The sequence below is a fragment of the Anopheles moucheti genome, chromosome 3 (assembly GCF_943734755.1).
Source record: "Anopheles moucheti chromosome 3, idAnoMoucSN_F20_07, whole genome shotgun sequence".
NCBI lineage: Eukaryota > Metazoa > Arthropoda > Insecta > Diptera > Culicidae > Anopheles > Anopheles moucheti.
Genome location: NC_069141.1, coordinates 44,364,882 through 44,373,424, shown reverse-complemented (window position 1 = coordinate 44,373,424; position 8,543 = coordinate 44,364,882).

Here is an 8,543-nt window from a genome sequence, read left to right as displayed (position 1 = left end):
CGGACGGTCCTTGTTTTGTTTCGCGTGCTCCATTCAATCGTGCGATGCACATGTGCTCGGTCGCGACCAGCAATCACGAGCAAATGCAATCCAATGCATTTTACCAGTTCTCGCTCTCACTCGTTCTCTCTTTCTTTCTCTCTCGCTCTCTCGAACACACACACAATTACGCATAATAACTGACTCTCTTTTGTGCCGGGGCCAGAACAGAACGGATCGCCTGGTGCATTGGCTGTAATTTTCAGCACTTCCTTTTGTGGCACCGCTTCGTACGACCGGGCGTCCGCATTTGTGTACGATGCCGGGGAAAAGAGATCCTTTCTATTTCCAGACGCAACGTTGCCACGTTTTGCTGCAGCATTCGGCCCTTTCTTGTTCGGCACTTGCTGGCTGCGACAAATTAAGCAACGAGGAAACAAACCATCGGACCAACATCAGGGCAATCAACAACATAGCTTGTACGGCATAATGCTGCACTCACACAACCAACGTGGAAGCGTGTTAACGTACGATCTTTGCTTCTAAACATACTCGTCCTCCTATCCGCGGCACCGCTCAACGCCCCGAATGTTGTTCTGCTTGGCCATGATTTATTTTTTATTTACATTGCCATGCTTTTCATGTGGCCTTAGTTTTTCTTCCATTCTCTTTTTTCGGTACTGTTAAGCATTTTCTTGATGCGCTCTATTCCTGGATTGGGAATCTCTTCGATTTCTCCGTAGTTCTCTACATTGGTACGCTAGGTTTCTAGGTTTGTGCTGTTCCTAGCAAGAACCACTACCGCCTGGGAGCTAAATGGATTTTTTACTCCTGTGTAACATCCATTTCGTTTCTCCTTTCAAAAAATATCGATATCGGGTAGAGGGCCAGAAGGAAACTCAGCATACAAGGGTCTTCCTTTTTGTGTTGTTGCTTTAGTCTGCTTCTTCCTTTCTTTTTTTTTTTTGGGCATGAATCCCCATTGTGCCCAGAATTTCGTTTCGGGTTTCAGTCCTGTCTGTGGCTGATGGTAGGTCTTATGGGTAGCTTAATCGACATCCGGAGCCTTTCGTCAGGATTGTGCCGCTCACATACCCTGTTGTGTAGGTACTACCATTTCGAGGCTTCTCTAATGAGCTGGCAGGAGAAATTATTTTACCAACACTCGAAAACTTGTCCCACATTGGTAGCGGCAAAACGGCAAATGGATCCTGCCAGCGAAGAAACAAGTTTTCCAAGACGCACATTCAGCTGTAGAACAGCTGTTCTGCATTGCCCGATGTTCTAGGTTCCTTTTGCGTAGTTTCTCACAGGAGGGATATGCCGTGTCTCTCTTTTCTTGTTCTTTTTTGTAGCATATTGTATACATTGTAAGGACCTCTTGGAGTTCTAGCGAGATACACTGCAACCAGTGTGCAGAACATTTGGTACCATTTGCAGAGATAAAGCAGTTCAAGTTCAGTGGGAATAGTTGTTTTTCTACCAGGTCCAACACTTGGTTATTTGTTCACTTTTGCTGCACATCCATCATGTATGTGTCTATTCGCTGACATGCATGAAATGAAACGAATATTTAGCTTGTACAATACCTACGAGATGGTAATGGTAAAAGTAAACTTCGAATGATTATGACGTTGAGCGGACTAAGGCAAATATCTCGTTGAAAATATTTACTTGGTCCTAGATGAACATAGTCAAATGAACGGAAAAAATATCATACCGTAATTATCGATAAAGCTACACTTTTATGTTGGAAACAGATGAACAAATCGTTTACAGCTGTTACACTGCCACCAACTAAAATGGGTTTGTTGAAACTGCCTACATAATCGATTCATGTTGCCATTCTCGCACTTCTTGTTTGTTGTTCACAACAATCATGTAAATATTTCGCCATGCACACCGGTTCATGGCTTTTTTCCCTGTAAATAATGATTTTCAGGGGTTCGCAAAGAATAGCCTGCTATCTTGTGTTCTAATTCACTTTGGGTTTATAAAACCTCTTTTTCATATCACCAAAGTCTATTGCTCTAGACTCAACAGGAATAAATGTACGCAAATCATTAATTGGACATTAATTTAACCATATGTGTCTTATCTTTTCGTTCCAGGTAATGACGCAACATTATTTAATTCAAAACTGCAGAAAAGGTATGGTATCACAATGAGGATAAATTATCACAAAGTTAAACCTCTAATGTTCCCCACCCTTTTCTGTTTGTTTGAATACAAACAACCAGTTTACGAAGCACGGAGTTTACGGAGAGTTTTTAACATTTAAAGATCGAAATGTACCAATTTGAAAATCTTTGCTGCATCTGCAGTAACGTGTTGTCTCGGGGTTTCTACCGCGTTGCGCCCGAAGCTTTAAAAGTTATGATTTCGGAGCAAAATTCAGCAAAACGCCTTTTGCTAGCTTATGAAAATTAGCTTCTCATACAAAACACTAATGATCATAATCGAGCAACAAAGAATACAATCGGTATGATGAAGGTGAAGCGAAAGAACACCACACGTACGTGGTGATGCCTACGTATCCGAATTCTGCCCAACTTTTGTGCAGTGCGTCGAGATGATGGTCCGGCAATAATTCCAGCGAAAGGAAATTATACGATCTTCATGTTTTCCTTTGCTGCCACACTGTGTCCCTGTCTAACGCACGTGGGCCAACCGTATTCGTGTGCAGGTCTTTGTTTCTCGTTCTTTTCGAATCTTGCTCAAATCAGTCGTGTCTGGGTTCTTAATTTGGTTCTTTAGCTGCTTGCATCAATTTGGATGTTCTTCTTCCTTTTCCCAATACGTTGTGCCTTCCTCTTACGATGAACGTTTCCTTTATACCTTTTCCAAACGATTTTAATCGAGTATTAGACAGGAAGGCAGATGATGCTGGTTGGAAGGCAGTGGCGACGGCCTGTGGCGACGTAGCATCAACATAACGAAAAATAAAACGTAAAACAGGAATGGAAATAGAATGGAAAGTAAAAACTCACCTTTTGCTTGCCCACCGGCCACATCCAGTAAGAGCAGCAGCATCCATTCTTGCTTCAGGAAAGTTTTATGAACTTCGTTTTCAGAACCATTCTCTTTCACTGACACGGCACGAAAGCATATCCACAGCAGCAACGTGCAGGAATGGCGAGCGAAATACCCTTCGAGCGTACACATATCCGCCTGGCCGGCTAGTGACAGGCTGACCAACCGGCACCATGTGTCTTGAACGATTGTTGTTGAACGAGGCGAAGAACAAAAAAAAAACTCCATAAGTTCTTTCCCCTTTCATCTTCGATATGGCTACCCGGTGGGACTCGCTTTGGATCGACTTTCTAAAACAACCAGTTTGAGAGTTCTGGGCATCGTTTGTCGAAGTATGTGCTGGTAGGAATCAAAGATGTTTTAAATTTTGTTAGGCACTGGCTTTCGAAAGCGACGTATTGTAAGCTCTCAGTTTGATGGTAAATAATTTTAAAGCATGTGCCAATGGCTTAAATGGCAGAGTTTAGTATAACACCAGAGTAAATAATCTGCCAGGCTGTATTACTATTCGGTGCAATTTTACTGGGTCAGTAATGTGGTTTTTGATTGGATAAAATCGTATTCCATAAAAACGACTGAAATCACGAACATCTTTAGTTTAGCCATAGCAGTTCAAGTCTTTCGGGGTATAGAAGCAGAAGAAGAGGCAGAATATTCGTGGTGTTAGAACGAATGTGATTTGATTCAAATGATCAGTTCCCCGACATAGCACACCTTAATTCCATTCGTTATTACTACAACTTATGACTTTGCTCAAGATCTCACAGATTCCGGCGTGTTCTTCTCCGTGTGAGGAACGCCCAACCCCCCCACAAATAACAAACGTATAGAATGAAGCAAACTGATGATTTTCTTCGCAACGTAATCGTATTCCTAGGCACGGACCGGGCACGCTATTTATCTCGTTTCATTCGCCCAGTCGCTTTCCTACCATCCGATTCCTTTGTTGTTGATGGTTGAACTTGGCCCGTAGCCTAGCCGTATAATGTAAGGTTACACAAAAAACCTCATTAAGCGAGCAAAAGTCTCTTCGCGCATCCGAGCAATGGTCCACCCAGCATCCAGCAACGGAACAGGCTAACAGCCTCCACTAAGTTCTTGGTTCATTCCTCAAACAGGATGACATGTATAAGAAGCAAATCGAATCTCACGCAGAGACGGATGAGCCAGCAACAGCTCCTAGACCTCTCAACCGCAGGGAAATCGTTCTTCGGATTGTGGAGATTTTTTCCGGTCGCATGGCCATTTAGGTGCTGCTCAAACATGACATTCGCCCGGCGTCGTTCCTCCTGGCATAGTGTTGGCAATCCATCCCGGTTACACTATCGCTAGAATGGTTTGGCCAGCACCGTGGAGAAGAAACGGGAAATCGAGTTGTAGAGTCGGGCCCCTGGTTGAACGATCTGTTGCCAGAGCACTTTGCAAAAAAGACGCAAGGCTAGTGATCGTTGCTCGCTCGGAAAGTAGCAAAGGTGCGGTCAGCGTCCGAAGCTCACCTCTTTCACCTACCATGACTCACGTTTAATCGTTGCGGTTCCTTGTTGCCTGGTTCCGTATAACGTGTGATGCGGCGCTGCGTTTGTTGCGACTGCTCAAACCATTCCTTTGGCAAATTGGACAAGCTTGTTGTCGCGTCCTATGAAATATCTTGTCGCACAAGCAATATAAGCCGTGCTGTGGGGATAGCTTTAAACGTTTTTTGCTTTCTCTGATCGCTGACGGGTCAGTAATCCGCCGATATCCTTAGTGGTTCTAAGAACCATTTGCATGGAAATAACCATTGACATAGGTATACATACAAGCTAATGGATCCATGCATTGCGACGATGCAGAATTACCACAGCAGCCGTTTTGATTGCAAACCTCAAATTCCATCACCACGGTGATTGCTGCAATTCGTTTGCTAGCATAGGTTTAAGCGTTCAATCGATTGCAAAGTACGGACAATCTCGAATGCTGCGTCCTGCTGTGTTTTATTATGCAACCGAAGACCATTCGCATGGTTGTGGTGCTGGGGAAGAAAATATAGAAAATCATTGAAATCAATTTCTAAAAATGTTTTACTCGACGAGATTTAATTAAGTTTAGTGCTTTAAAGTCGGTGATTTTACCACGTAGCCGAAAAATCAGTTCTTGCTACGGGGGATTAATCCGGATGGGGTTTTTAGCGGTCCTGCCGTGTAAAGACCGGTGCCGCTACCAATAAACTAATAATAGTAGTTGTAGTAGTAGCACATATTTATTGATAGTGTTTGTTTTACAATTTTACCGCTTTTTGGACCTTACCTCAATATGTTGGAGTTTCGTCCGCATTACGAAATTTTGATATAATTTCTACAGAAATATGGTGGTGTGAACAAGGAAAAATTGGTAAACACCTCTTCTGTTTAAATTCAACTTATAACTAGCATACAACCCAAGTTCGTAATCCTATTGAACACCTCTAAGGGCACCGTGGAGTTCTACATTTTTGGAGGAACTCTCTTACTTTAAGCATTCCGGTCATCCTGTGAATTTAATATGTACTATACTATGGGTGGAGGTTTAGTATTCTTTTTAATATTTTGTTCTGGAAAATTAATAATTTGTATTTGTGAACACTCCGGCGCTGAATGAAGTATTGCTGGTCTAATTACTGTACTATACAGCATTACTTAGTTTTTCATGCTTAATTTTCAGCTCTTAATTATTAACCGCGTATGAACAATTATTGAACCGTTAACCTTTTGTCTATAAATATACCAAGATATTTAACATCAGCTTTCCAAGCAATATCCAAATCAGCTATCTCAAGCATGCGATCTGGAAGATTTTTGGTACTCTTACACCGGATGAAGTATATGGCTTCAGATTTGTTTTGATTGATTTCCAGTTTGTGCAAAGATTTTTTCTTAATTTCGATTTCTTAATTTCGTCATTGAAATTTTTGATAATTATGTTTCGATCTTTGTCTGAACAACTCACAGCAAAATCATCAGCAAAACAGTTTTTATTACGGGCTTCGTTTTGGGTAGATCACTCGTGTAAACGTTTAAATGGACGGATGATAATACGCTGCCTTGAGGCAAGCCTCCCAAGGATTTAGTTGAGTGCAATTGACCAAAACAATTGCGGTTGGATAAATATGACTGTATAATTAATATAATATTCGAGGGAAAAATGAAGCGTATGAGTTTATGTACGCGTCCTTGGTGCCAAACTATATCAAAAGCTTTCTCTAGATCTAGCATAACAAATCCCGTAGATTTTTTAAGCTCGCGTAAGGTTTTTATAGTTTTTGTTAGTCTACTAATTTGTTCTTTGGTAATTAAAATAATTGGCCGAAAGCCTGCCAATATGGCTGATGGCAGATGAAATTATTGCGTGCACTGTTATTTGTATTTAAGGACGTTTTTGAGAATGATTCTCTCAAAGCTTTTTCCCGGGCAACTCTGTTGTCTGTTGTCCCAGGCAAAGTCTGTTTGGTTGGCTACCAATTCACTAAAAGTATGGGTTATATCGGACCGTGCGAAATACCATACATTTAATTAATATTAAAATATTCTTTAATCAGTGCTGTGTTTAAAAAATAACAAATTATCTTTTTAGTACACTTTTTCATTAAATCTCGACCGATGGTCAGTACTACGGTTACATTCTCTTCCAAATTTTAACTCCCCGAGCGTCAAATGACCCTAGATATGTCAATTGAGAATATCTTTTTGCTTATTGATACGTACAGGTACGTACATCAGATGCGATCATCGAAATCATTTATTTTCGCCCAATTTTCTGATTTGCTTGTATTATTTCATTTATGTTGTTGGTACCTGATACTTTTGAGATACACATGCTGCCTCACCTGCTACAAATACACGCATATGCAACCAAACAATGCAGAGATCTAACATGGAAGCCTTGGGTAGTAACTGTTGGATCGATCTTATGTTCTATATACAACCCTATTCTTTTAACCAAAAAAACACGCACATGTGTAGGTGAGAGATCCTTGATTCTTTTGTTGTTCTCGCAGGTATTGTTAAAGGATGGTACAGGTAGAAATGATCCCTTCCAACAATAGCAACACAGCGCACAGGTAACATCTGCACACCTGGTGTATCAAAGATCATGGACTGTAAAAATATAAGTAAAAACTGTTTGCAACATCATTCAGCATTATGTTCGTTTTCATGCAAACCAACTGCAAAGGTTTGTTCTGCTGGACGTGTCTCTTTGGAAGTTATGATTCAACCAATATTTCTTGAGTTTTTATGTTCCTGATCGGATATTATTTCGTACGAATGATTCATTTCAGTTTTGCCCTAAGGTGTCTGATGAGTCATAAAATGTAGACTTTGTTCCAATTTTCCAATGGTGACGAAACAAATGAAAGGATCAATAATATGTTGCTCCTGTACAATCGCGCAGAAGTCTTTACGGGGGAGAAATGTCCACACATTCCAGTGGGGTTCAAGTTCACGCGAATCGCCCGCACGACTTCTGCCGGAGCGTCGGAATGGTATCGCTAAAGACGATCAGACAACACCGAGAAACTCAGATCATTTACTGCGGACAAAGAGTGTTTTCGATGGTGAGTTGTGAAAAAGTTGCTTTGGTACGTGAACGCAGGGAATTGAATCTTCGGAGCGAAAGGTAGTTTTTATATGGTGGCCTCGCACGGTGGAGGCCCGCAACTGCAATCCGATACGTGGTTAAAATGAAAATCCCAGCAGAGGATCCAGCGGGAGCAGAACCGAACAGAAACCTGTTTTTCTTATCCTTCCCACCACCATTATCCCCACTCCGTACCGGTCGATGGCGCAGTATCCTGTGGTGTACGAGATAGCAGCACATCGTTGTACCGAAAGAGAAATAACCCACAGCAAAACATTCACCCCCGTCGAAGGAAGACTCAGAACCTTTGTTGGTTTAATTCTCCAGGAACACTGGCAAGAAGAAGTTTTATGTTTGCTGTTGTCTTTCTCTTCTCTTCCTATTTGGTAAGCACCTCAAAAAGGAACAAGAAAACGTGCACAAAGTGCTGGTGATGCGGTTATGGGGTCTCCGAACTACCTAGCTATAGCCACACTCATAGAATCTGAAAAAGAGAAAGCAAAATCTCGGACTAAACCAGGTTCTCCAGGACACCGAGAAAAAAAACTTTTTTTTTCGAATGTGAGCTGAGAAGGTCTTGTAGTTCTATAGAATTGGTTGCATCCTCAAAACACAGGTATTCTCATAATGAATCAAAGACCTACCCTAAGAACTGGCATCCGACGGCCAATGGGGGTAAGAGTCAGAACTCGTCGATGCATGCCGATCTATAGACCGTTGCGCCTTGAACGAAGAGTTGAGCTGTTAGTGCATCTGTTTGTCCGCCTTCTGGCCCTACATGCGTTATGTTTTTTGTACCTTTGGCTTTTCAAGGTTGTGTATGTGATTCTTATCGAATGTGTGCCATTAGATTACAAAATAGGCTGGAATCTTCATTTTTCTACCTGCTGCTCCGGCGAAGGTAAGACTTCGAATTCTGGCAAGACCAAAAGGACGGA